This window comes from Dermacentor variabilis, unplaced genomic scaffold, assembly GCF_050947875.1.
Source record: "Dermacentor variabilis isolate Ectoservices unplaced genomic scaffold, ASM5094787v1 scaffold_12, whole genome shotgun sequence".
Classification (NCBI taxonomy): domain Eukaryota; kingdom Metazoa; phylum Arthropoda; class Arachnida; order Ixodida; family Ixodidae; genus Dermacentor; species Dermacentor variabilis.
The window spans coordinates 16,173,087-16,198,475 of record NW_027460280.1 but is presented as its reverse complement, the minus strand read 5'-3'; the positions used below and the strand labels follow the sequence as shown (position 1 = coordinate 16,198,475).

General features: G+C 46.6%; 1 protein-coding gene across 2 annotated transcripts in view; it reads right to left on the bottom strand.

The window, feature by feature from the left end:
- The window catches only part of LOC142565849 (neuropeptide Y receptor type 6), a 175,683-nt gene that overhangs the window by 85,006 nt on the left and 65,288 nt on the right, over window positions 1-25,389 (bottom strand). The window contains exon 2 of one of the 2 annotated variants that reach the window (XM_075676396.1): window positions 9,261-9,474. The gene's annotated coding sequence lies outside the window, so the exon portion shown is untranslated. Of the gene's footprint in view, window positions 1-9,260; window positions 9,529-25,389 lie in introns of those variants that run through there. The other variant, XM_075676398.1, reaches the window with a different exon arrangement.

Below are 25,389 nucleotides of genomic sequence, written 5' to 3'. Positions count from 1 at the left end.
GTCACACCTGCCACTCGGCCCCCGACCAACCCTCCGCCCGATCCATCCACGCCGTCCGATGAGCCAGCCTCCGAGGCAGCGCGCGAACTTTGCACCTTGCCGATTCTGCTGCCTCCGACCTTGCCAACTGTCGCCACCACAGACATAAGCCACGATCTTCTGCGACCCCCAGTCCCATGGGTAAATCTCCGCATGGCTCCCATTGGCTGTTTTTAAGCCCACGCTCTTTAGAAGCTAGTACAAAGGTCCCCTTCAGCTTCGGCCCTAGCAGGAGGGCGATACTTTGGCGAAATGGCAGCGCCCACGGTGGTTTACGTTCTCATGGCACAAGAACAGCAGCCATGCGGCACCTCCTCAGCCTAGCGCTCTTTGTTTTTTCTTGCCGTTTTATGACGACCCACTCCTGTCTCTCCACCCTTCCCTATGTCCTGCGCACATTCACTTTTGCTTTCCTTTTGCTCGTGCGAGGCCAATGCCTCCTTAGGCGTTGCCGCGGCGCGATTTTTTTTTTCATCACGTGGGCGCGATACCCCAGGCATTGTTTGTGAACTGTCGCGTGGTGCACCGTGGGCTCTTTATTCGTTAGCACGCACGCAGTCTTGTTCATACTTTGAGTATGCCAGCATATGCCAGAACATATATAAATTCCACTTCCAACACAACAGATCTTTGGCCTCGTTTTATTGACTTCTGTTTCCGAAAACATATTTGCGCATAACTTGGTATGAGACACGCCGAGAATAATGAACAAAAGTGAAAAATGCATGACATGCGCATGACTACTACACAACACAAAAGTTCACAGACAGTGAAATAAAAAAAATTAAACTGAAGAAAACGCGAAGGCCGTGTCATGCACACACAAATAAACCTTTCTACATATTGCCGTAAAGACCAAAGTGTAGAATAGAGAGTTTTAGTTTAGGGGACGCAAGCGGCTTGCGTACGCAGGAACTAGGGGCGACGGTACTGCGCATGCGCAGAGCCAGACGTAGCGGTCTGCGCATGCGCAGTAGCGTGGCCCCTAGCTCTTGCGTACGCAAGCCGCTTGCGTCCCCTAAACTAAAGCTCTCTAATAGCTTCAGATATGCACACTGAGAGCTTCTGTTATACTCACTAAGATAGTGCACAAAACTGGACGACGTGCATTACAAAGTCACGGCGACTAAAAAACGGGAAAATTCACTGGTAATGGCTAAAACAATTACACGCAAGATACCTAAAAAACAGAATAAGATGCTAAGATTGTTTTGTTCACAGCCATACCAGGAAAAAGAAGAACTTATAAACCTGCACAAACGTATATGAAATGCGTGACATCTTCATTGTTGCTGAACAAAATGTAAAATGCAAGGCAGAAAAAAAATAACATTGTAATAAAAATGGAAATACTCATTATCACATTATTTTAATAATAATAATAATATTTGGGGTTTTACGTGCCAAAACCACTTTCTGATTATGAGGCACGCCGTAGTGGAGGACTCCGGAAATTTTGACCACCTGGGGTTCTTTAACGTGCACCTAAATCTAAGCACACGGGTGTTTTCGCATTTCGCCCCCATCGAAATGCGGCCGCCGTGGCCGGGATTCGATCCCGCGACCTCGTGCTCAGCAGCCCAGCACCATAGCCACTGAGCAACCACGGCGGGTACATTATTTTGCAGTTGGCCACAACGTGAGTAACGGTGGCAAGGGGGAGCAGAAGGTAGTCAGCTTTTGCAGCAGCACATGGAAAACATTCGCAGAAAGGCCTATTCTTCAAACTAAGACAAGGTAAAATAAGCCAAACAACACGACTTTTCTTTCACCACGAATGCAATGCTTAGGGCACTAAACCATACCTACTGGGCACTCCTTGAGTCATCATTATCATCAGCCTGGCTACGCCCACTGCAAGGCAAAGGCCTCTCCCATACTTCTCCAACTACCCCGGTCATGTGCTAATTGTCGCCATGCTGTCCCTGAAAACTTTCTAATCTCATCCGCCCATCTAACTTTCTGCCGCCCCCTGCTATGCTTCTCTTCCCTTGGAATCCAGTCCGTAACCCTTAATGACCATCGGTTATCTTCCCTCCTCATTACATGTCCTGCCATGCCCACTTCTTTTTCTTGATTTCAACTAAGATGTCATTAGCTCGCGTTTGTTCCCTCATCCAATCTGCTCTTTTCTTTTCCCTTAACGTTACACCCGTCATTCTTTCCATAGCTCGTTGCGTCGTCCTCAATTTAGGTAGAACCCTTTTCGTAAGCCTCGAGGTTTCTGCCCCGTACGTCAGTACTGGTAAGACACAGCTTTTATATACTTTACTCTTGAGGGATAATGGCAATCTGCTGTTCATGATCTGAGAATGCCTGCCAAACGCACCCCAGCCCATTCTAATTCTTCTGATTATTTCTGTCTCATGAACCGGATCCGTGGTCACTACCTGCCCTAACTAGATATATTCCCTTACCACTTCCAGTGCCTCGCTACCTATCATAAACTGATGTCCTCTTCCGCGACTGTTAAACATTACTTTAGTTTTCTGCAGATTAATTTTTAGACCCACCCTTCTCCTTTGTTTCTCCAGGTCGGTGAGCATGCATTGCAATTGGTCCCCTGAGTTACTAAGCAAGGAAATGTCATCAGCGAATCACAACTTACTAAGGTATTCTCCATTAACTCTTATCTGCAATTCTTCCCAATCCAGGTGTCTGAATACCTCCTGTGTAATGAACACGAACTGGAAAAATTTGCATATAGGACACTTGAAATATTCATGCTTTTCAGAAAAAAAGCGTATCATGCCTTCACATGAAGGGTGTTCGCGCAGTTTTCTCATCGGCAAGTACTCAGATAATACATAAACACGAACAGTAATGTTTCAGCTGTTAGTACGTTTGTAGAACAGTGACACACAGAAAAAGCACTGAGGGCGAAATGGAAAGCTGGGCGAGTTACTGCAGTTGATACTGAAGAATGATACTTGGCACAGAAAAACAAGTAACAGACCAGGTGACAATGAGGAGGAACATCTATTGTCAGCTCTAATTCTCTACCGGTAAGAGGGAAGTGTAGCACAATCAAGGCGCAACGACGTCCGGAGAGTCGTGGAGCACACAAATGCACAGGGCTGTGTTCGTGTACATGCGTCCTCTTATGTCCTTGGGTCTGCACACACACCTGTTGTCGTTAGGCGCCCCAGAGAACCTTGCAGGGCTTGTTTTTGAGGTATTCGTGCACCACTGCACGATGCACGAGCAGTGCGAATCGTGAAACGGGTGAGACATTGCGGAGCACAAGCACACAGCTATCCAGGACCACGAAACTGACGAAACTGCCAACGCCGGTCGACGCACAGCAGCGCACGCTTCCCGATAACAGCAGATAAGGAACCATGAAACTTCATACAGCGGGCTAGCCGGCGAGCGGGCGGGCTGGCGCGGACACAGTCGAAATTGAGAGGGTTACGAGGGAGGGCAAGGGTAGACCAGTTGAGAGGAGGGCGCAAGGGCACGGCTTCATGGGTCAGCGCGTGCGGGCGCGCGCCCATCTAGGAGGCTGTGCAAGGGCAGCGGAGTTGCGTTTCCACCCTTCTGATGGATGGCGCCAATTACCTCTGTCACCGAAGCGGTGGAGTTGCCGCGCCCGGCCCCGATATTGAATAAGATATACCTCGAGCGGTCACAGTCCTTGGCGCTGTTGGCTCAGGTCCCTCAACCTACCGAGCCCTTCCAAATCTTCACCTGTGCTACCTCCACGGACGTTCACGCCTCGTCGTTGTACGCCTCCCGGCCTCCTCCCGCTCCGGTTTTTAAGATGTCACAGTGGCAGCTACGCTGCATCCCGCGTCAAACGTCCTCACCGAAGGCCCAGACACTCCTACGAACACTAGCCCCACTCTGCCCGGTCAGCCGACTGCCATCTCCGAGTGCCATCTTGTCAGTAGCTCACTCACGATGCACCCCGTCGCCAGCTGCCCCGGGTCGTTTTTGCCGCCCGACAGGGTGCGCCACATCTGCCATCGACGCACGCGTCGTGGTCCGTCCAGCTTTTGGACTGAATGGCTCGTACGCGCACCCCAAACGCCGTGCGTCAGTCAGTGATATGCGCCACAGACAACGCTCGCTTAACCGACGTCGACGCAGCATTCGCCTCACTAGCTTTGCCGTTCCTCCGTCCTCAAGACGCATGTGCCGAGTGTCGTCAGTTTGGCGCGCTCCTTCATCGTTCCTCCAGTTCTTCGCCCGTTACGCTGCGCACACTACCGCCTGCCTGAGCTCTGTGATAGTGGCTCGATACGTTTCACGTTGACTACTTAAACTAACGACGGAACCTTTTGTCATGCGTTGACACTAGCCATTTCGGCGTTCCGTCTGGGCGCTGTAGCGTCCACCTACGCCGCAACGCGGGGATGCGAAGGACGACGAAAATAAAGTTGGGCGCCGCGTGTTCGATGCGCAAGCTCGGCACGCGCAGTGTTGCCTGCTGCGCTGGTCTTCTTCGTCGGGCGCTCCACTGCGGCCCTTCGGTTCCTCGACAAGACTGTGGACAGTGACCCAAGTTGGCGGGAAAGCGGTTGGAGACAGACATTCATAGTAAATTATTTAGCGCGCACAATTGAAAAGGACACAGTGAAGTGGGACAGACGAGCGCTTACTCACAACTATTTTATTTTCGCAAAGATACAGAACATATATATACCCCAGCTATCAGCGCTGAGCATGCGCAACAAGAGTGGTCAGTAAAACAGAAACAGGTTAAAAACAGATTAAGAAAGTTCATCCAGTATTTAAAAAAGCAGATTCATTTTCAGTGATTGCAACCAATGGTTGGCTTATGCATTTTTCAGCGCACTTTTTGATATGAAATGCTTCTGTGATTTTCCATGTTAGTTTGTGTTTATCTGAAAACAAAACAAAATGGAAACAAACAAAACAAAGTTCCGGCATCAGTCAAAATTGGGTGCATTAGTAAGTCATTGATTCGGAAACAATATTGTAAGTCTCTGCTGCTCCAAGTTTCCTGCTGCTTGGGTGCTGCGTCTAAAGGTTATAGGGGTAGTTTGAAGTTTGTTATAATTTTGGACAATACAAGACTGCCATGGCACCGGAGCAAAAGGCGAGACTATACACGCCTGACTAGGCCCCTGGCGCCACGAGCACAGCAGACAACAGTGCAGAAAAAGGTATACATATATACACATAATACACACATATACACACTTATATATACGAATGAAACAATTATACATACAATAAATCAATGCAACACAATAAGTATAAATGGTGCAAATGAAGAAATACGTACAGAAATACGTACAGAAAGATACAGGAAGGCCAAAAGCCAAATGGGAACAAAAAGTCTTTCAACGCATGAAATTGCATATCAGTCGAAAAACAGAAAATAAGTTACAAAAAACAGGTGTCAATTGTTGGAAAAATACAGTTTTGATTTCTTTCTGAATATTGAACCGGTGGAGGAATCTTGCATGATATCAAATAAAGCATGCTCATCATTAAGTAAATTAGGAATCAGCCACTGTAAAAGCTGATTGCCGTAGTTTGTTCTAGTTTTTACCTTAAGTTCCTAGCTCTTAAGCTGTAGTTAGTTGTGGTATTAGTATATATAGAAAAAAAGTTCTCACGATTACTTATGAATTCTAAAAATGCTTTTTCGGATAACTTTTGTTTATATAGACTAATGACACTCAAAATACTGTCCTGGTGAAAGTACTGAGAGGTATGTTCGTACATCGATAGGTTATGAATAATACGAACACACTTTTTCTGCATTCGGAATAGAGTTTCCAAGTTAGCCTTAGAAGTGACGCCCCAGATAAGTAGACAATAATGGAATCTAGAATGAATAGTCGAAAAGTATAACTGACGTTTAAGTTTTAAAGGTAACAGCGCGCGATGCTTATTGAGCATACCAATTAATTGTGCTATGCTACGTTTAATATAACTTACGTGATGCGTCCACCGTAGATTGTCATGGAAGTGTACACCAAAGAACTTGTACCGGGAAACCCTTTCAAGTGGTTGCGATTGAAATATTAAAGAAGATGCGAACTTTACTGGCTTGTTAATAGGAGTAAAAACAATATACTTTGTTTTTTTAACATTTAGGCTCAACTGATTAGCCGATAACCACACTTAAAGGGAATTTAAACAGTTAATAAGAGGAATTAGAGTAGAGATGTTATCAGAGGAGAAAAAACGTTTGTATCGTCGGCATATAATACAATATCGGGTGTTTCTGGTATTGCCACGATATCATTGATATAAAGCAGGAAAATCGTAGGACCTATAATAGAACCCTGCGGGACGCCTTACCTAATGTCTGCTAAATCTGATTTTATGCTGTTGATTTCCACAGATTGGGAGCGGTGTGATAGATAGCTACGCAGTAAATCTAAAGCAATGCCTTTAATTCCATAAAAGGGTAATTTAGAAAAAAGTATGTCATATTTAATTGAATCAAATGCTTTATTAAAGTCTAAAAATAAGCCTATTGTGTATTGTTGGTTTTCTATAATATAAACAATTTTATCACGTATTTGAAGTAACGCAGATTCAGTGGATTTACCCCTTTGAGAGCCATAGTGATTCGGGGATATAAGGTTATGCTTTTGCATGTGTCCAGTTATTCTAGAATTTAAGGCTTTTTCAATAATTTTAGGAAAAACTGAAATTATGGATATCGGCCGGTAATTAGAGATGCAATCAGTTGCGCCACCTTTATGCAAGACGACGATCCTAGCAATATTCATGTTATCCGCAAATGTGCCTGTAGAAAACACTATTTGTTCTGTCACAAAGAGCATTTCATAATAAATCCGCGACTGCTTTAATTGGTGCTACTTTAATACCGTCATAACCACAAGAAGAGCTGTTCCTTAAATTGCTAATAATGCGTGCTATTTCTGTAGGTGTAACAGGACGAAGATACATAGTATTTTGCAAACAGGTGTTAATATAGTCCTTAAAGTTGTTGCTAACTTCCGAGCAGTCAAGCAGCCAAAGCACAAGAACTGCTGATTGAATAATTCCGCGAGGGATTTACCGCTTAGCACTTTATCGCCGTACGTAAGTTCCTGGGGAATGCTATTTTTTGTGTGCCGCAATAGGTCCTTTAGAGTTCGCCAAGTTTTTTTAGGATCATAAAGAATGTCTAAATTTGTTAGCGTAGTAATCAACACGTGACTTTTTTATGTCGGCATTTAGCCTGTTCCTGACCTTTTTATATTGCTTAAAAATTTCTGCGTCCTTATATTTCAGGAAGTTGCTGAAGAGCTTATGTCGTGCTTTCATTCTCTTGACTAAGTCGTAGGTAACCCAGGGTTTCCTAGCTTTCTTAAGCTTTCTAACAGTTACGAAAGGAAAAGAATGTTCGTAAATTTCTATAATTTTGTCGAGAAAACTTAGAAATTAGTTATCACCCGCCTAGTTTTTGTCGAGTGTTCTATGGTAACCTGTGGAAAGGTGCGCTTAGGAATGCAGCAGAACAAAGGTAAATGATCACTGATTGCACTTCAAGCACTCCCGCTTTCACGTCACTTTCATCATGATTAGTCAGACACAAATCAATCAAGGTTTCACTGGATGCAGAGACGCGAGTAGGCAGAGAAATATTGTTTGAAAAGCCATACATTGATAACAGGTCAACAAATTCATTAACTGATGTGTTAGCAGGTTGCAACAAATCAATGTTAAAGTCAGCCAAAATTACCACAGGCGTTTTCAGTGACGACAGAGAATCAAGCAATGTTTCAAATCGACGGAAAAATTCAACCAGAGACCCAGCGGGAGGCATATAAACAACGCCAATTACGAAAGTTCTACATCTGACAAAAAGAATTTCGTAGTTCGACAACACAGCACAGTGTTCAGCCATTACTTCATAATGAACAGCGTTTTTTATGTATAAAGCAACCCCACCCCCTTTTTTTACTACACCTAATCAAGCATTCAGGTTTGTAAGCATTCATTTGGATTGCATCTTCAGCGGTATTGTACGAAGTTTCCGTAAAGGCCAAAATATCGAACTCAAAGCCTAAGGACATGAATAATGTGTTTAATTGGTCATCTTTGTTGCGTAAACTCTGCGCGTTTAAATGATAAAAGGAAAAGAACTTCGAGTGCTTACTCTCCTTAGAAGGAAAATCACACAAAAAGAAACGAAATCGATATAAGACTTAGAACATGACACTACCATGGGAAAGAATAAAGTTTATCAAACAATGCCTGAAGCGCTAACATTAAACCATGTTCGCGAGGTCACTTTCTTGGCAAATTCGAATGACACTGTCACCGCTATTCTTTCGTGCAAAAACTTGGCCATTCTTTTGCCACACGAAGCAGTACTTCATTTCTTTTCCCTTTGTTTGCGCTAGCCATAAAAGCCTTTTGTTCATCGCAGTTAGATTATCGAAAATTCGCAAGTCTGGTGCTTTCTCCCGAAGACGTGAGCGACTTTGCGTCCACCGTTCCTTTAACGTGACAGATCGAAAGCGAGCTATCACCACAGGTGTTTTACCCGCACGTGGATGCAGCCGATGAAGGGAATCAAGGTCAGAGTCTGATAGCTCGGGAAGCTCGAGTGTACGTGCCAGACAGTTCATCTTATCAAGAAGGTTTTCATTCTCTTCTTTTTGCATACCGTCAATCTCGATGTTTTGTCGGCGGCTCTACTGCTCCAATTCATTTAACTGAGCTTTTACTTCTAGGGCATTTGGAGAAATTTCAGACTCCAAATGTTCAACACGCTTCCTCAAGGCCGCAATTTCAGTACCCTGACTGTCAGTCTTCTTAAGTATTTCGTCATACTTGTCAGAAAGCATTTGGATAGATGCCTCAACGCCACTGATGCCTTTGACAGCCTCGGACAAGGCGTCCACTTTGGCCACAAGTGGAGGAAGTGATAATACATTTGCATTGAGTTGGTTCAGCTTACATTCAAGTCTTTGGCTTTCAGACATATTGGATGAGGCACCGCCCCTTTTTTCATTTGTTTGACATGTTGCGCACTTCCAAGAACTTTTCAAGGAATCGCCTTTACTGCGAAAAGCAGACCCAGTAATTCCAGAACATTTACCAACATGGTATGAATATTTACAAATTGTACACACAAGGGGTATTTTTTCGGGCCGAATGACTCCATTGCACACTAAACATTCAGCCATAATAACAGTGGACAATGATTAACTATAGGCACAGTAGCAGCAGGGGACGCCAGGAGGTTAAGAGCGAGTTCGAAGCAAAATAACACCAACCTGCAACAGTGGCAAAACAAGTGCGTGAGAAGCGATGCTGCGTGCCGTCCACTGCCACTGCTGTGCCCGAAATGCGAAGAATCCAGGATCCGCCTGTCCTTTTTACGTCCGTCGTCCTCGGGTCCGTCACGTGGTAGCCGCTGAAATCGGGGCGGTGGTCCAAATTATCCCCACGATGACGTAACAGCTGGATTGACGGCCGCACGTTGTATTTCTGCAACAGTGGCAAAACAAGTGCGTGAGAAGCGATGCTGCGTGCCGTCCACTGCCACTGCTGTGCCCGAAAAGCGACCCAACTCGTGCGTGCGCACCTGACCCTTCTCTGGATCGCACAGCGCCGGCGGAGCGGCAATCGCTCGCTAGCACTTTCGCAGCAGCCCTAAGAGTCGGAGCTGTGACCCCTAACCCGTGGTTCGCAGCGAGTTGCGACACGGCGGGTTCAGGCCAGGGGGACAAGGTGAGTCTCGGACTAAAGGTGTTTATTCACCTTATTGGCCGCGAGATCGACCTATAGGTGGCAGCACCGTCGCCCCGTTAGTGTGGATACGTCGCCCGTGCGGTGTGTGGAAGTGTAGGGAGCTACTGTTTTCATTTCGCGATTATGTGCTCCGTGCCCGCAGAAAACGCTTCATTTACCATCGTGAGATTTTGTTCGGTTCCGCAATGCAGCACATATTGCACAGAGCCAGGGATAAGCTTTCACTACTATCCCGTTGACGCGGCACGTCGCCGAGAATGGCTCGTCAGGCTTCGGAACGGCAAGGCTTCTTCCAAGTATGGGATGGTGTGCAGTAAGCATTTCGACGATGGTGCGTTCAAGCGTTCGCTGACGAAAATGGATGGTGAATAGTCAAATCTGATATCACGTTTGGGAATCCTAATCGGCTATCTGGGCATTAATGTTTGCTACATGCGTAATTGCTGTGTAGTAGCTGTGCGTGTGAAGATCGTTGCAGTCCCCGAAAGTTCGTGTCGGCGTGGCCTGGGATGCCAGTAATGAGTTGCCTGTGCTTTCATATACTTCCGCAAGTAAATTAACCATGTCTCCACGCATGCAATTTATTTTATATCCTTCATGCGCCGCCTGCGCAGTGAATGCAAGGTTCGCGCTCAGCTGCGAGTCCGTTTAAACGAGCGTCACCGAGCGTGACTAGTTGTCACGTTTTCCGTTGTCTTTCCTCAGCCATGGGAACTGTTCTCAGTGCTCCGAAGTGTAAATACGAGCACCGAAACACGGCAAGTGTGTACGCATGATCTCGTACAGATTGAACAGTGTCGTTTCGCGAGCCAACAGCGGGTGGTCCATTAAGCGATGAACGAACATGCGCGAGCGAATTTATTGCTACTGCTCATATTGATATATATTTTTTTTTTCTCTTTTATAGGGGGGCGGAAAAAATTGAAGCCCGATGCACTGCATTCAAGTACCACTGCAAATCCAAGTGACTGCATGCGAAAGTAATTAAAGGGATCTAATGATTATGATAGAACATAAATTATACGTTGCATGCTTTATTTGAGCTTTGAGTAACGGTTGCAACTGGTTATAAAGCGACTCGAAAGCATTTTACAATGGTAGTAACACTCTGAAACTAACTCGCGATTTCGTAGGTCTGGCTAAAAACAAACATTGATAAAGCAACATAAGTTCTCTAAATTTATCGTATAACGTAAACACATCGCAAATCCGCGAGTCAACTTAGTATGATGTAATGTAAACAAATCGCGATACGCGCTGCGACCAACTACATCCGAACAACTTGAGGCAATACTTTACCCTGCAGGGCATGTGCAGTTCAATTCTGCTATTTTTGTCTCGTCGGTCAAATTCAGGTCGACTCGGTGTGGGTCTTTACTAAGCGCGGACGACTGCAGCACGAATGCGACAACGTGCACAGGACCGTCAGAGTAGCAGGTGGAAGCGACGGCACTACACTCAATGATGTGGCCCGCCGCAACGACTTGGTCGCCTTTGACGAGACACCTGACACCGTCCCCAACATGGTTGAGAATTGTGCTTAGAGGCAAGGGTGCTGTAAAACGGAAAAATAGCACGTTAACCTCACAACACGTTGATGGTGATGATGATGAAGCAACATTTACTGGGCCCGAAATAAATCGGTAGTGCACGCAGGCACCAGACGGGGTGGTTCCCTAGTTACGGGACCCATATGTTTCCAGCAGCTCCTGGCCCCTGTCCGTCAGTGCGAGCTGAATCAGTAGGGAGACGAGCGCACATGGTGTGGTCGCGTTAAGCAAATGCTTTTCTCATCAGTACACTAAAAACGTACAGCGATTTACCTTACGAATTTCCGTTACAAAAATGAAAGAATAACAGGTTGCGAGTTTGTCCACCATCGAACAAACCTTCCTCGTCAACATCCATCGTGATTTCGCGAACTACGATCGCTGCACACTTCGGCTGGAGCGGCGACGGGCCACCGTCATCCACACTTAGGAGCTTCGTCACCTCGCCGCTAGGAGCCGACTCTGTTCGATCTCGAGGCCAATAGTACAATACCAACTGGACAACAACAGCAAACACCAACACAAAACAAAACCACAGCGGCGGAGCGTTCCGCACGTCTGAGGCGAAAGCAACCGCACAATGTTGGAACTACAAAAGAGGCTGATAACAGCTCACCCAGAGTGGACCCGCGCTCGGGCCCTGGGGCGGTCAGTCGCTCACGAAGGCCGAGCGCAGCAGGGGGGCGGCATGCGGCGGTTTCAGCAGCTCAACTGAGATGCGGCCAGTCGCAAGCTTCTCAGCCGAAAGACAAAGATGCATCGGGGGAATAGCGCTTCTCCCCGAGCGACGAAGAGGGAGTCTCCCCGGTTCCAAGAAAGGGAAATGAGGGAACGGGGTGTCTTGGCTGGGGCGTCGCGGCCAGTCGCGAAGAACAGCGGGAGCGGCGAACATGCCCTTTCCCCACTACCCTCCGCGAGCGAGCACGTGATTATCGCATGATAACCGCGTGGCCGCTCCGGAGATATCTGGATGCGCGTGCGATCCCACAAGGTAAATCGTTAATAAAGTGTGTATGTATCCAACAGAAAGTGTACACGCATGTTAGCAAACTAATACGCGGGTTACACCTCCCCCTCCTCCCCCTTTCTTGTGGCGGCGGGAGCTTTCCAAAGTCTAACGCTCACGGGTTGGCGGGTATGTATATTTCATACGGAAAAGCAGTTGTGCGCAGCAAAAAGTCAGAACTTGTTTCTCCAATCCCCTGTATTGTTTCCGCATCATCAGACAAACTTAATTCGGACAGACTTGAGGGCTGCGAACGCTCTGAAGGTGGAGGAAAGTTCCTGAAAGGGAATGCCTTTCATGACCTTTAATTGCCTTTTAAATAATTATTACAATATTTATTTCAAGCTCTTACTTTACATCAATACGGCCAGCATCAGCCCTCTCTAACAAACCACCGTATAACCACTGGGTCCTTGTCCAGCTTTACCGCAGTGGGTGAACGCAATTATTTGACGAAAAAGCACGCAAGTAAAAAAATGGTGGTTTTCACTGTGGGAGAATGCTGTTCTTGCAGTAAATGAAGGAGAGCCAAAAGAACCGCTGAAGTCTGCTGTATTGCTCCAGAGTTTGTTCAAGTACATCCCAAAGCTACAACCCTGAAAAAGCCCTCCCTTCACGTCGATTTTTTTCGTGCTTGCCACGAACACATCGATGAAGCGGGAGCGCTAAAAACAGCAATGACTCACGGGAAGTCGTCGTGGTTCGCGCCATGGTGCAGTGAAACTGTTAAACGACCACTGCAATTTATTGCACTTGCGCACCTGCCCTTAATAAGACGACCCGGTTTCAAATCCAAGAGCCTCCTTCCTCCTTTGGTGATGAGCTCCTTGCTGTTTGAGAAGCGTTGTGCTCTGTGGCCGCCTTTCGCATGGTCCCCACGGCCCGCATCGTCATCTGCACTGATGCCCTCCAGGCGACGCGTCAGTCGCAGCCCTGAAATATGTCAACAGATCCATCTTCTGGCGGCACGCATGCCGCAGCCAATATCTATCGAGTGGATCCCACGCGGCCTTCTAAGCTTCCAAAGCCGCGCGGATTCTGCGACCCGTCTAGCGACCTATCCATCATCAATGCCTCAGATCTTTCACCTTGATGATGCCACCCTTCTTTTAACAAGAAAGAAGCACCTCCGGCGCCGCACACGTGCTCTCACACCTCCGTGTGCGGTCAACCTCCCCCGCGGTCTTACCCGTGCAGTGGAGGTTGCGCTTCGGAGGATCCAGGTCGGAGTTGCCCTCACTCATGCCGTGACTCGGAAGTGGCCGCACTTTCGCCCGTTATATCCTCGCGCTAGGTATGCACTCTGCAAGTCGCGAAATGCTGAAGCCGACATCCACCACCTGCTGTGGGTTTACCCTGCACTGAAATCGACGAGGCTCCGGCACCTCGCAGCAGCGGGACTTTCGCCGCATAATTCGAGCGATTACGCTGCTTGGACGCAGAGACCGCATTATCGATCCCTCTTGGACTTCATTAGATCAGCAATTTTTTTTTCATTAATTCAATCATCCTTATTCACCCCCATCCCATAACCCTGTATGCCCTGGGGCATTTACCCTCCCATTAAAAAAAGATGAAAAAACTACGTGGAACACCGGCAACTGTTGACTGTACATAACGTCTAGCTGCTCAAAGTTTCGCATATCTTTTTTTATGCTTTGCATTAATTGTTTCTGTAGTCCTCCTGCCTCTTTTTTTTTTCTTTTCCTTCAAGTCTCCGAATCTCGGACTTCTTAAAATTGTCGTGTTCTTTGTTAATGCACAACTTACCAGACGGTCGGCACATAGTGGGTCTGTGCCTGGTGATAGCAACCATCGCAGTGTCAGTGGCATCAGCAGTGCGACATGGCTACCAAGAACCGGCCGTCAGCGGACCCTTCCAAGATCTCAGCGGGGCGGCCCCCGAAGGCCGATGCCTCCAAGCGCAAAAAGAGTTCGTCGCGCATAGTGCCGGCGCCAAACTTGCCGGCGTTCGCTTACAAGGACGCCAACCCGAGCCGCCACATCAGCCACGTGGTAGGTACGCAGTCCCGCCAGGGCTCCATCGAGGACCTGGCCGCCGACAAGACCAACGAGCGCTCCCACTCGCGCCTCAGCCAGGCCGGAAAACGGGCGCAGCCGCCAAAGAGTCTCGGCATTTGGGTGTGGCTGGCCACCGCGTCTGTCTTCCTGCTGCTCGTCGTCGTATTCGTCATTGTGTTCGGCATCCTGAAGGGAGGCAGCACTGATGGCCGCTCCAGCACCACCAGGAAGTCCTGAGCCTCGGTGATCACCCTTGCAGTAAAGAACAGCGTCACTCCACTTGAAGCACACGGAAACATGACGCGGTTAGACGCTACGAGAGAATTGCGACGTAGCGTTGCGTCGTGCTTTGTCGTGTAAGAAAGACGGTGCATGTTGCTATATTCGGCTAGCGTGCACATTATCTCGCCTTTAACATATGACCCTGAAACATGCTATAACATCTCGCGCACATTTTGTCAATAAACTGAGTCTAATTCGCTCTAAAAAAAACGTGGCGGCTGTGACTGGACGCTGGTGCGCCACGCCCACGTCGTCGTCTAGCACCATCCGCGGGGTGCGTCCGCCTTGCGCCTCATAGGCCTGTTTCTTCAAATGAGTTCCACTTGACCTTCCAGTTTGCTAGAGACATGTATCTTGATTAAATTTCACGTTTTTCTGGCCACTATGGTCATATGTGGGAAGCTGTGCCACTTGTGCTTCTTTCTTCACAAATATGCTGCGAACCTGGAATCCGAAATCCGTGCCGTCGAACTTGACTGGTCAGCCTGCGCTTACTAACGGCCTGCACGATGACAGGGGAAATGAGCAATGTTTGTCTGCTTGTAGTGCCCGTAGCCTCTTGGCTACGAAGTCGAGCGGAACAAAGCGTAGGTTACCAAGTCTTTAATGGCGTCAAAGCTCTTCCCGACTTTAGAGCTTGCCACAGCATTACCGACACGTATTCCAACTGGTCACCTCGCTTCAGCTTACTGGGATTTTATGTCACAAATAGGAAACGGTATTATGACGCGATAGTTATGATGAACTGCTATCATTCAGCACGTATCTGAATCCATGTTTCATTTTCAATGTCACCGAATGAGAGCGACTTTGCACGTCACCCTCAGTTTGAATGTGGCAGCCTCTTTGGGGGCCAAATCTGCGACGTCGTGCTCATGAGTATACCACAGAGCCACGCCAACGCATTCTGCAAAAGGAACTTTTTCCGTCTGGCAAGATGCCAACATTGGATGCACATCCTCTGACCGCTAAAGGCTAAGATTCTATGGCCGTGTATGGCGTGATGGTTTCCGGTATGCTGTGACAACGACAGCTCCTGTTGGCAGCTCCTGTTATCGACAACAGCTTCTGTTGAGACTATGCAAAAAAATGTATTGCCATGAGCGACTGTGTCCAATTTAACTGCTATTTCTTGGTTTCAGCAGCAGCGTTACCTTTCATAAACAATAATTTACTGACGTAATAGTTCTGCGGAAACCCGCAAAGTGGAGAGAAGTAATTAATAAATGAAAAATGAGACATCTACCCAAACGTAGCTAAGTGCTACAAAGGAAACCCATACGGGTTCCTCGAAAGGCAAGTTTCACAGTTGAAGAAAAATTCGTCCTAGTCGTCGGTAAGTTGCGACAAGTATGTCGTCCAGTACATGCAATTCCAGTGCGGCGCTAACAAACAAAGTTATCAGCCCTGCGAGACTAGGCTAGACACTTCCGTTGTGTGAGAACCGTTATAGCAAAATGAGTATCTAGACCATTTACCTTCGCACGTGCATTCCGGGAAGGGTACCAGTGAGAGCTCCTTCACCGTGGAAACGAATGCTCCAACTATGTGCCTTTATGCGCATATCCAGCTTAATATGGCGGCGCGGTGACGTCGCAGAAAAGGTGTAGGTCGCAATGCGTGAGTTAGACATTCAAACAAAGCGTCTTCTAAGAAGGACCGAGCGCGAGAGAAGCCCAGACAGTCACAACGGGCCGAAAGTTTGAACGACAGAGACGTGCATCACTCTGATGAGTGACCACCACGCAGAGGCAGAAATCAAGGTATCAGATAGCAGTGAAGAGACACTTGGTTCACATTGGGCCGTTGCAGCGTTACACCGCGTCTCCTACTTTTAAAGAGCAGTGTGTATTTATTTGTTCAAGTTTCCTTACAGGTTCCGTCAGGAACATTGAGTAAGGGTGGCGATTGAATCAGACACAAGTTTAACACAAGCAACGCAGATCAAACAATACAATTTGGTTACATAGTACAAATAAATAAAAGAAAGTTTAACATGACACAAGTACACTATAGTTACAAAAAGGTTATTGTTTGCAAAGGCACGATAACGCAAGAATGTAAGATACACAAGGGGGAGACAGCCTGTTTGATTGGCAGGTAATAAGCGCAAGACAACTGGTACGCCAAAAAAAAAGGCGACAATACACTCCCACGTGATCACAACGAAACATAGTTACAGTATTTGACATGTATAAAGTTGATACACTTGGTTGCGGAACGATGCTTGATCGGTTACTGAAACGATTTCGTTCGGAAGACCATCCCATAATGTTATTGCTCTGGGCAGTGTCGATGAGTTGAATGCTTGCGTGTGACCGTAGATGCGTTTGAAAGAGCGATGGTTGTTTAATCGATTGGATATGCGCATGGCGGATTCTAGGGGTAAAGGTGAAAGATAAGCGCAGTTTATATACTTGTGTAGCAAACAAACTACAGCGACAGAGCGAAGGGTGTCTAAGGATTCGAGAGTATTATCAGTTTTTGAGTTATGCTGAGATGACGGCTGTATTGTTGAGAGATGAAACGAGCAGCCCGCTTTTGTATCGCTTCTATCATGGAAATTAGATATTTTTGATGAGGAGACCAGATGGATGATGCGAACTCTAGCTGAGGACGGACGTATGTTAGCTAGGCAATTTTATGGACATTGGTCGGGCAGTTTCGTAAAATGCGACATAACCCAAAGTTCTGGAAGCCTTGGCGCAAATGGTGGTGATGTGCAAGGCCCAGGAAAGATCATGTGTTAGAGGCACGCCGAGGTACTTATATGATGGAACTTGGGATACAGGTATAGTATCCAAGACATATGTAAAGTTAGAATTATTGGCTTTGCGACTGAAGGTTATGAGCCTGCATTTGGATAGATTAAGGGACATAAGCCAGATTTTGCACCAATGGGAAATAATGTTGAGGTCATTTTGCAAGGCGACGTGTTCTTCGACATCCGTAATTGTACGATATATGATACAATCATCCGCAAATAAGCGCATGCATGATGATAAGTTAAGCGGTAGGTCATTAATATAGATCAAGAATAAAAGGGGCCCTAGAACACTTCTTTGAGCAACACCGGAAGATACATGGCAACGGGGAGAGAAGAAGTTATTAACCACTGTGAACTTTTGACGGTGAAAAAGGAAGTTCTGGATCCAAGTTAGTGTAAGTGAGTCTAGTCTAAGGGCTGATAATTTGGATATTAGTCGACCACGAGCTACGCGATCAAAAGCTTTAGAAAAGTCAAGGAACATGAAATCAGTTTGTTTATTGGCATCCATGCTGAAGTGTAAGTTGGTAGTAAATTCCAATACTTGCGTGTCGCAAGGAAAATATTTCTTGAATCCGTGTTGATTAGAGAAGAAAAAGTTGTTTGATTCTAGGTGACTGAAAACATGAGACGCGATAATATGTTCCAGTAGCTTGCAGCAAATGCATGTGAGCGCGATCGGACGATAATTATCGGGTGAATGGCTGTTACCGCTTTTGAACACAGGGACGATCTTCGAAACCTTCCAGTCAGCTGGTAGCTTTCCTGACGCTAGGGATTGGTTGAATAAAGAGGATAATACCTGACTGGAAATTGACGAGGTATTTTGTAATATTTTAGAATTGATATCATCTATACCGGCCGATGTAGATACGTTTAGGTGAGCAATGAGGCGTGAAATGCCATCAGCAGTAATGGTAATGGGTTCCATAAAGCACCAGTCACATTCAGGTACAAATGATATGTTGGAATGATCTTACCGTGTAAACACTGAAGAGAAAAAATTGTTAAATATGAGTGGGCATTCGCTGTCCGATACTGGTGCTTGGTTAGCATCGTGCAATGAAATGTGGTCAGAATCGTAATCCATGGACACAGTGCGCCGGAACTTTTTAGGATTATGTTGAAGGAGAGAGGGCAGGTCGTTGCCGTAATACTTTTTTTTTAGCATCGCATATTGCTTTATTATATGTTTTAAGGAATTCTTTGTATTTTTTGAACGCCGAAGGATCACACCTATGCTTTGTGGCGCGATACAAGCGCTTTTTATGTGTTTCGTAGTCTACGTAGCGATCGATTGAACCAAGGATTTGTCCTGTCGTTAGTAATTGTTATTAATGGAACGTAGAGATCAATCATAGTTGACATCTGGTTCCTATACAGTGCCCAGTTTTCTTCGGTTGTGCGATCAGTAAAGTTAGGTAAAAGTGCCTCATTAAAAAATTGTTCTACATCAGAATTCATATCAACGTAATTAGCCCTGCTGAAGTCACGCATTTTTTTGGTTACTGATCCTGCATGGGCCAGTGGGACGTTAAGCGTTATCTGAAGCAATTTGTGATCACTGAGGCCATCTAGGAAGGATATGGATTCTACGGTTTCGGGGGTACTGGTTAATACAACATCAAGTATGTTTATTCTCGAGGGGGCTCGCTTACCACCTGGAACAAATTGAAATCTAAAGTAAGGTTGAGAAAATCTATTGAGTGGCGGTATGATGAAAACAAGGAAAGCCAGTCTATTTGCGGAAAGTTAAAATCACTGAGAAGGTATACGCGATCTGAAACGAATATGTGCATAGCTTTTTGAATACTGTCACGAAGGTTGTCTGAAAAATTTTGATCGGTCACCGGAGGGCGGTAGCAAGCACCAATCAATATTTTCTTTGTTGGGGTCAAGCATGCTGCCCAGACTATCTCAAGAGACGAGTTTGTAGGGATGGAAAACGAAGAGATTTCTTAATGCCTATCAGCACACCGCCTCCCCGTCGTGCCACACGATCTTGCCGATAGACGTTGAAGTTGTTGTAGTCTGTAAAAATTTCCCTATCGAGCGTGTCGAGGTGTAGCTAGGTTTCTGTCAAAATGACAACATCTGAGTCATTGTCTTCAAGAAAAGAACAAAGGTATTCCCGTTTTGGCATCAAACTGCGGATGTTAGATAGCGTTATTGAGAGGCGTGAAACTGATGTAGTGGGGGAGGGTTGAGCGTGATCTTGCAGATACTTCTTTTGCGGCTATCTTTTATACTCTACGACAGAATCCGAAACAAGGTCATAAATATAGGTTGTTTTTCCTATGTGCAGCTTATCGACGGAAAGTTTGAATGGCTTTTTGAGCGGTCGCGCGAAGTCTAGCAGCTTCTTCCGTGCTTGCCGCGTACGCAGCGAAAAATATTCCCCGATTGAGTATCTCGTATCTTTGAGCTTAGGTGCAGAGGACAAAATTAACTGTTTGTCTTTGAATACAGCTAGTTTAGCTATTATCGGTCTGGTTTTGTTATCCGAAAACCTACCGAGACGACGCAGACGCTCGAATCTATCACTAGAAAGTGGTATTTTGAGGTGCTCAGAGCAGAAGCCAATCATTTTTTGCTCGGACGCAGCCCAATCTTGCCTTTCATCGTCCTCTAAGCCAAAGAATAAAAGATTTGACCGCCTAAGCCTGTTTTCAGTATCTTCGCATCTGGCCGATATCTACCGCAATTGACCCTCCACATCTCGAACAGCGTTCACTGACGTAGAAGTTCCAGAAGGTTCGGCGCCACTGAGCGACGCAATGGTTGTTTCTAACTTTACAACCCTCGTAGTGAGGCCTTTAATTTTGCGGTCAGCTGCTTCCTGCTTTTCCTTCACTCCTTTCAATTCGCTCAAAATCGTCGCCTGCCCGGTCTCAAGTCTACGCATGGATTCTAGAAGTGAAGTCATGATTTCCTCCTGAGGGCGCGAATTCTCTTCCACATCACCGGAAAGTAACAGCAATCTGAATAACCGAACACACACACAAGGTGACTGCAACAAAAACGTCTTGGCCTTTACGTACATTTCTAAAGGGCAATACACTGCAAATAAACAGTTACTGCTCCTTACGCAGGAAGCATGGCTCAGGTAACTAACCTGGAAAAGGCGAAATGATGAGCGTGGCATTCTTGCAGCAGCGTCGTGCCCGAATGCGAAGTCCACACCGGTGGGCGTTTAAATAGGCCGCTTGTGAGGCAGATAGCTGCATCTTCCTGCGATGCCCCGGGTTGCTAGATGATTAATCCGGTTGACCCCAAACGTGGCCAGGCTGTAGACAGTGAAGAATTCCGATACAAACCCTCGGGAACGGAAGGCCACCAAGTGGGGAGCCAGGTGACGCAACCCCAGAGGAGCGCAGCCTGGAAAAAGCGAAATGATGAGCGTGACATTTTTGCAGCAGCGTCGTGCCCGAATGCGAAGTCCACCGGTGGGCGTTTAAATAGGCCGCTTGTGAGGCAGATAGCCGTATCTTCCAACGATGTCCCGAGTTGCCAGATGATTAATCCGGTTGACCCCAAAGGTGGGCAGGCTGTAGACAGTGAAGATAAATTCCGATTCAAACCCTCGGGAACGGAAGGCCACCAAGTGGGGAGCCAGGTGACGCAACCCCAGAGGAGCGCAGCCTGGAAAAAGCGAAATGATGAGCGTGACATTTTTGCAGCAGCGTCGTGCCCGAATGCGAAGTCCACCGGTGGGCGTTTAAATAGGCCGCTTGTGAGGCAGATAGCCGTATCTTCCAACGATGTCCCGAGTTGCCAGATGATTAATCCGGTTGACCCCAAAGGTGGGCAGGCTGTAGACAGTGAAGATAAATTCCGATTCAAACCCTCGGGAACGGAAGGCCACCAAGTGGGGAGCCAGGTGACGCAACCCCAGAGGAGCGCAGCCTGGAAAAAGCGAAATGATGAGCGTGACATTTTTGCAGCAGCGTCGTGCCCGAATGCGAAGTCCACCGGTGGGCGTTTAAATAGGCCGCTTGTGAGGCAGATAGCCGTATCTTCCAACGATGTCCCGAGTTGCCAGATGATTAATCCGGTTGACCCCAAAGGTGGGCAGGCTGTAGACAGTGAAGATAAATTCCGATTCAAACCCTCGGGAACGGAAGGCCACCAAGTGGGGAGCCAGGTGACGCAACCCCAGAGGAGCGCGGACTGGAAAAATCGAAATGATGAGCGTGGCATTCTTGCAGCAGCGTCGTGCCCCAATTTCTTAGGGGTTACCAGATTCCTCGGATTTTACATAAGTTGTTTTGAAAGAAGTTTGCTAAAAACGTTTAACAGATGTCATCTAGTCAACTTGAAAACGGTATAGAATCATCGTCCTCAAACAAACAAGTGTGTGGTTCTATGTCTTTGCAACGAAATCTGTGCTGCACAGCTGCTGCACATATTCGAAAGCTCTTACTGAGCCAATAGAGTAAGCTTGGGGGGTTCATAGAGGCACAGCGCTTCTGTGAAACGTTCAACACTAGGCAAGTATCCGTCTAGGATATTATATACACGCTTAGAAGGAAAATGTTATCAAGTAAATGTGTTCTTTTTCGGAATTTCTGTGTGAACAGTGCGTGCTACAAACCAAGCTCGCTTGCAACGAAGCGCTCGCGGCGTCGAGAACGTTTCGCTGTACAGGTCGCGCACCGTACCGCTCATAAATAACAGAGCATGGCTAAGCCTTTATGTAAGATGAATTTAATATAGACTTGGGAGAAGTATGTCGCCATTTGCTTTTGTACACACTTTGTCTGAGGGCGGGCGATTGCAGGCAGCTTTGTTACATCCAGGTTCATCGGAAGCAAAATGCGAGAGCTACGCAAAGTAAAGCAAAGGTCGTCCATTGACGCTGTCGCCTCCCTTACCGTCAAAATTATTTGTTAGTATACAGGATCCTTATCATTAATAACTTCGTTGACATTCGCATCCTTTCCTCTATAGTTGTCTTTGAAGACGTTGTCGGTTGTCAGTTGCATCATCACGTCGTCATCAATTGCAACGTATTCGTCAGCCGTCGCTACCGCTGATGCGTCACAAGCAGAGTACAGCGATTCCTGTATTAATGCAGCCACACTTCTCACATCGGCACGTTCCTCAAGTCACTAGCGCTGCGGTAGCGCATCGCAGTGGGAGCGCCATCATGTGGCGATAGTTGCAAAGGAACAAATGGGACGCCTAAACTGCTTCCAAGCAAATTTCTTGTAATGCTCTTCATCCTAGAGAGAGAGAGAGATGCAAATGAGAAAGGCAGGGAGGTTAACCAGACTTAAAACGTCCGGTTTGCTACCCTGCACTAGGGGAAGGGAAAGGGGAAGTAAAGACGGAAAGAAGGGCGTGACAAAAATAAAAGCGTGAGAAAAAAATATGAAAAGGGACGAAATGGGGTCATTATAGTCTTTCTAATAGGCCACTGACACGTAGAAAAGTCAACAGAGCCTTGACCGACTTTTGCTGCGACGACAGTTCACGTCGGCATTCCTAAACTGACTGTTCTGAAAGTGGCCTGTCGTCAAGGCGTGCCAACGCGGTAGCTAGTGACAGCCGGTGCGCGCTGCATCGAGGACAGTGGCAAAGCACGTGTTCGATATTCATCCTAGAGGCGCTCACAATACGTATAAAGAATACGAATTCGGCCGGAACATAATCCTTCGCTATACAGGTAATTTCGCTGTACAGGTGTTCGTTGTAGAGGCGTGTGTGAGCTCCTCGCGGGGCCCGCTTTCGCCCCCATTTTTCCCTTATCGCTGGTTCCTTCCGCTAGCCTGCTTACTAAAAACTTTTCACGCATCTTCCGTCGGCTGCAACTCGCGAAGCCTTGCAACATTTTAGAAAAGGAGAGCTGTAGTTCACCAACACGGATATTAGCAGACCTGGCAAATTCCTCTTCCAAACGGGCGAGGTATACGCGAAGCGGTTTTTCTAACTGCTGCTAACTAGCTCTCAAATTCGCATAACAGCTATGTGAATCAGGTGCACACTGTGAAGGCGTACGCATGCTTGTTAAGTAAATTTAACCATGGTTGCAAATATCCTATAGTTTTATTCTGGAACGGAGTTTTTTTGCAGGAAAGTTGTCTGTGCCTAGAATCCTGGGATTTTCTTCATGGCGTAACGCCGACAGACCCTTATGAGAATGGGCATGTCCTTTGTGCTTCGTGGGGGTCACAGGAAAAAAATTCCTCCTTGATGTTTGATTCCTCCTTGATTCCTCCTTGAAAAATGTTTCCTTGATGTGTGCCACCTTTATGCAACCATTATGTGACCCTATTGATGAAACCCTGTATGTTACGTAGACATGCATAGATGAAGAGTTGCCTGCGCAGAAATATTTATGCACATCTTGTGATTTTTAAAGTTTTGCATGGGTTTTTATTATAAGGTTACTGTTCTCTACAATATGCAGCATACTGATTGAAACTCTGCTAGGGCACAGAAATTCGCGCACGATTGATCTAAAATAATAATTTTAGCAAAATATAACATTTGCAGTACCACTTCTACCTTCCTCACTGCAGTGTTCCTGTTGTTCTAAATATGTTTTTTTTTTAGAAATATAGTTTGCAATGGGGGGGGGGGGGGGGTTCTCGATCTGAAACTACAAGTAGTTTATTGCACTCTCTGCATGTTACTTCGATATGCCACGTGTGCTCACAGCAGACCTCTGGGAATGTGGTGCTCCGATGAGAGCTCACAGGGCACTTGAAACACACAGCAAACAAAGGCGAAACTTTTTCACTTAGGCAATAACTTTCATACAGGCAAGAGCAGTTTGCCTGCTCGCGCACAGCTAAGAAACGTGCAGAAGTCAATAGATAGTTCACAAACTAAAGATCAAGGCAACACTGAAGCCTTAAACTAACTGTTGTTTGAAACAGACGGTGCTGTTGCTATCTGCCCGTCCAGTTAAATATGAAACCGCTATTCCTTTTCCTGAGTAGTCTGGCTGACACTCCGCCTGCGCGTCATTAACTGTAATAGCGGCCCATGAATGGTGGGCGATAAGAGCGGCAAATATGGAGTGGAAAGCATCGCTTCAAAATCGCTTCAAAATTAAACACGTATACAGCTGCACTCAAATTTCGCATTAGGGAGTATCGTAATCATCGGTGAATTTTTTATCTTTGCAAAGAACTCGATAGTTTGTTGCCCTTAATCTTGTATGTGAACGTATGGTTCGCCTGATAACATGTGGTAACATTGTTCGGAATAAAAGTAAGATCACTTTTTAACATGAATATGTTTTATGGCTTGTTTCAGGGAGAATACTCACCACATTACGTACGCTTCAAAAACGCTCCAAACAGTACAGCGCAATCTGGCTTTCGATGGGGGTTCCTTGCTCAAACATGTCACTGGAATTGCCGCCGTAAAGGTTGTGTTGCACAACGAATTAGCCCCAAAGGCATTCATGGTGATTTCGTTGCAGTGGGCGTTCTCTGGTTTTTACCTATTTGTGGCAGGCAACTAGATGTAGGCGATCGGCCACAAATGCAGCTCACGGGACAACCTTTCCAATGATTGTGAATCACTAGCAGTTCTGTTCAAGATGCCCTTTTCTCTGTACATGACGGAGAAAGAAAATGTCCCGCTTTAAATGAATCCAACGCGAGCGCTAGGTCTGGCTTCTTCCCGAGAGGCCCAAAATGGCGCCCGAAGCCCCGCGCGGGCCACGAATAGAGACTCGCCCGCGGTGAGTCAGCCGGCGGCGCGTGGCGGCCGGCATTCTTGGCTCTTCGCTCGGCAATAAACAATCGCCCCGAAAGCGCGGCCGCTGCTCGAGCAGCTTCTTTTCGTCTCCGGAGCGAGACTGTTGGGACAATTTGCTGAACCCAATGTTTCCGCCTGATGCATACAATTCGAGTAAAATAGCACTTACCTGAATATGATGTTTATGATAACGTACGCACAAATATACGCGTATGTTACAGTCCAATTTTTCCGGCACTTGCGCAATCACTGGCCACCAAGACAGTGAAACATTGAATCGTCGAAGCCGTCATCCTCGGCTCGGAATC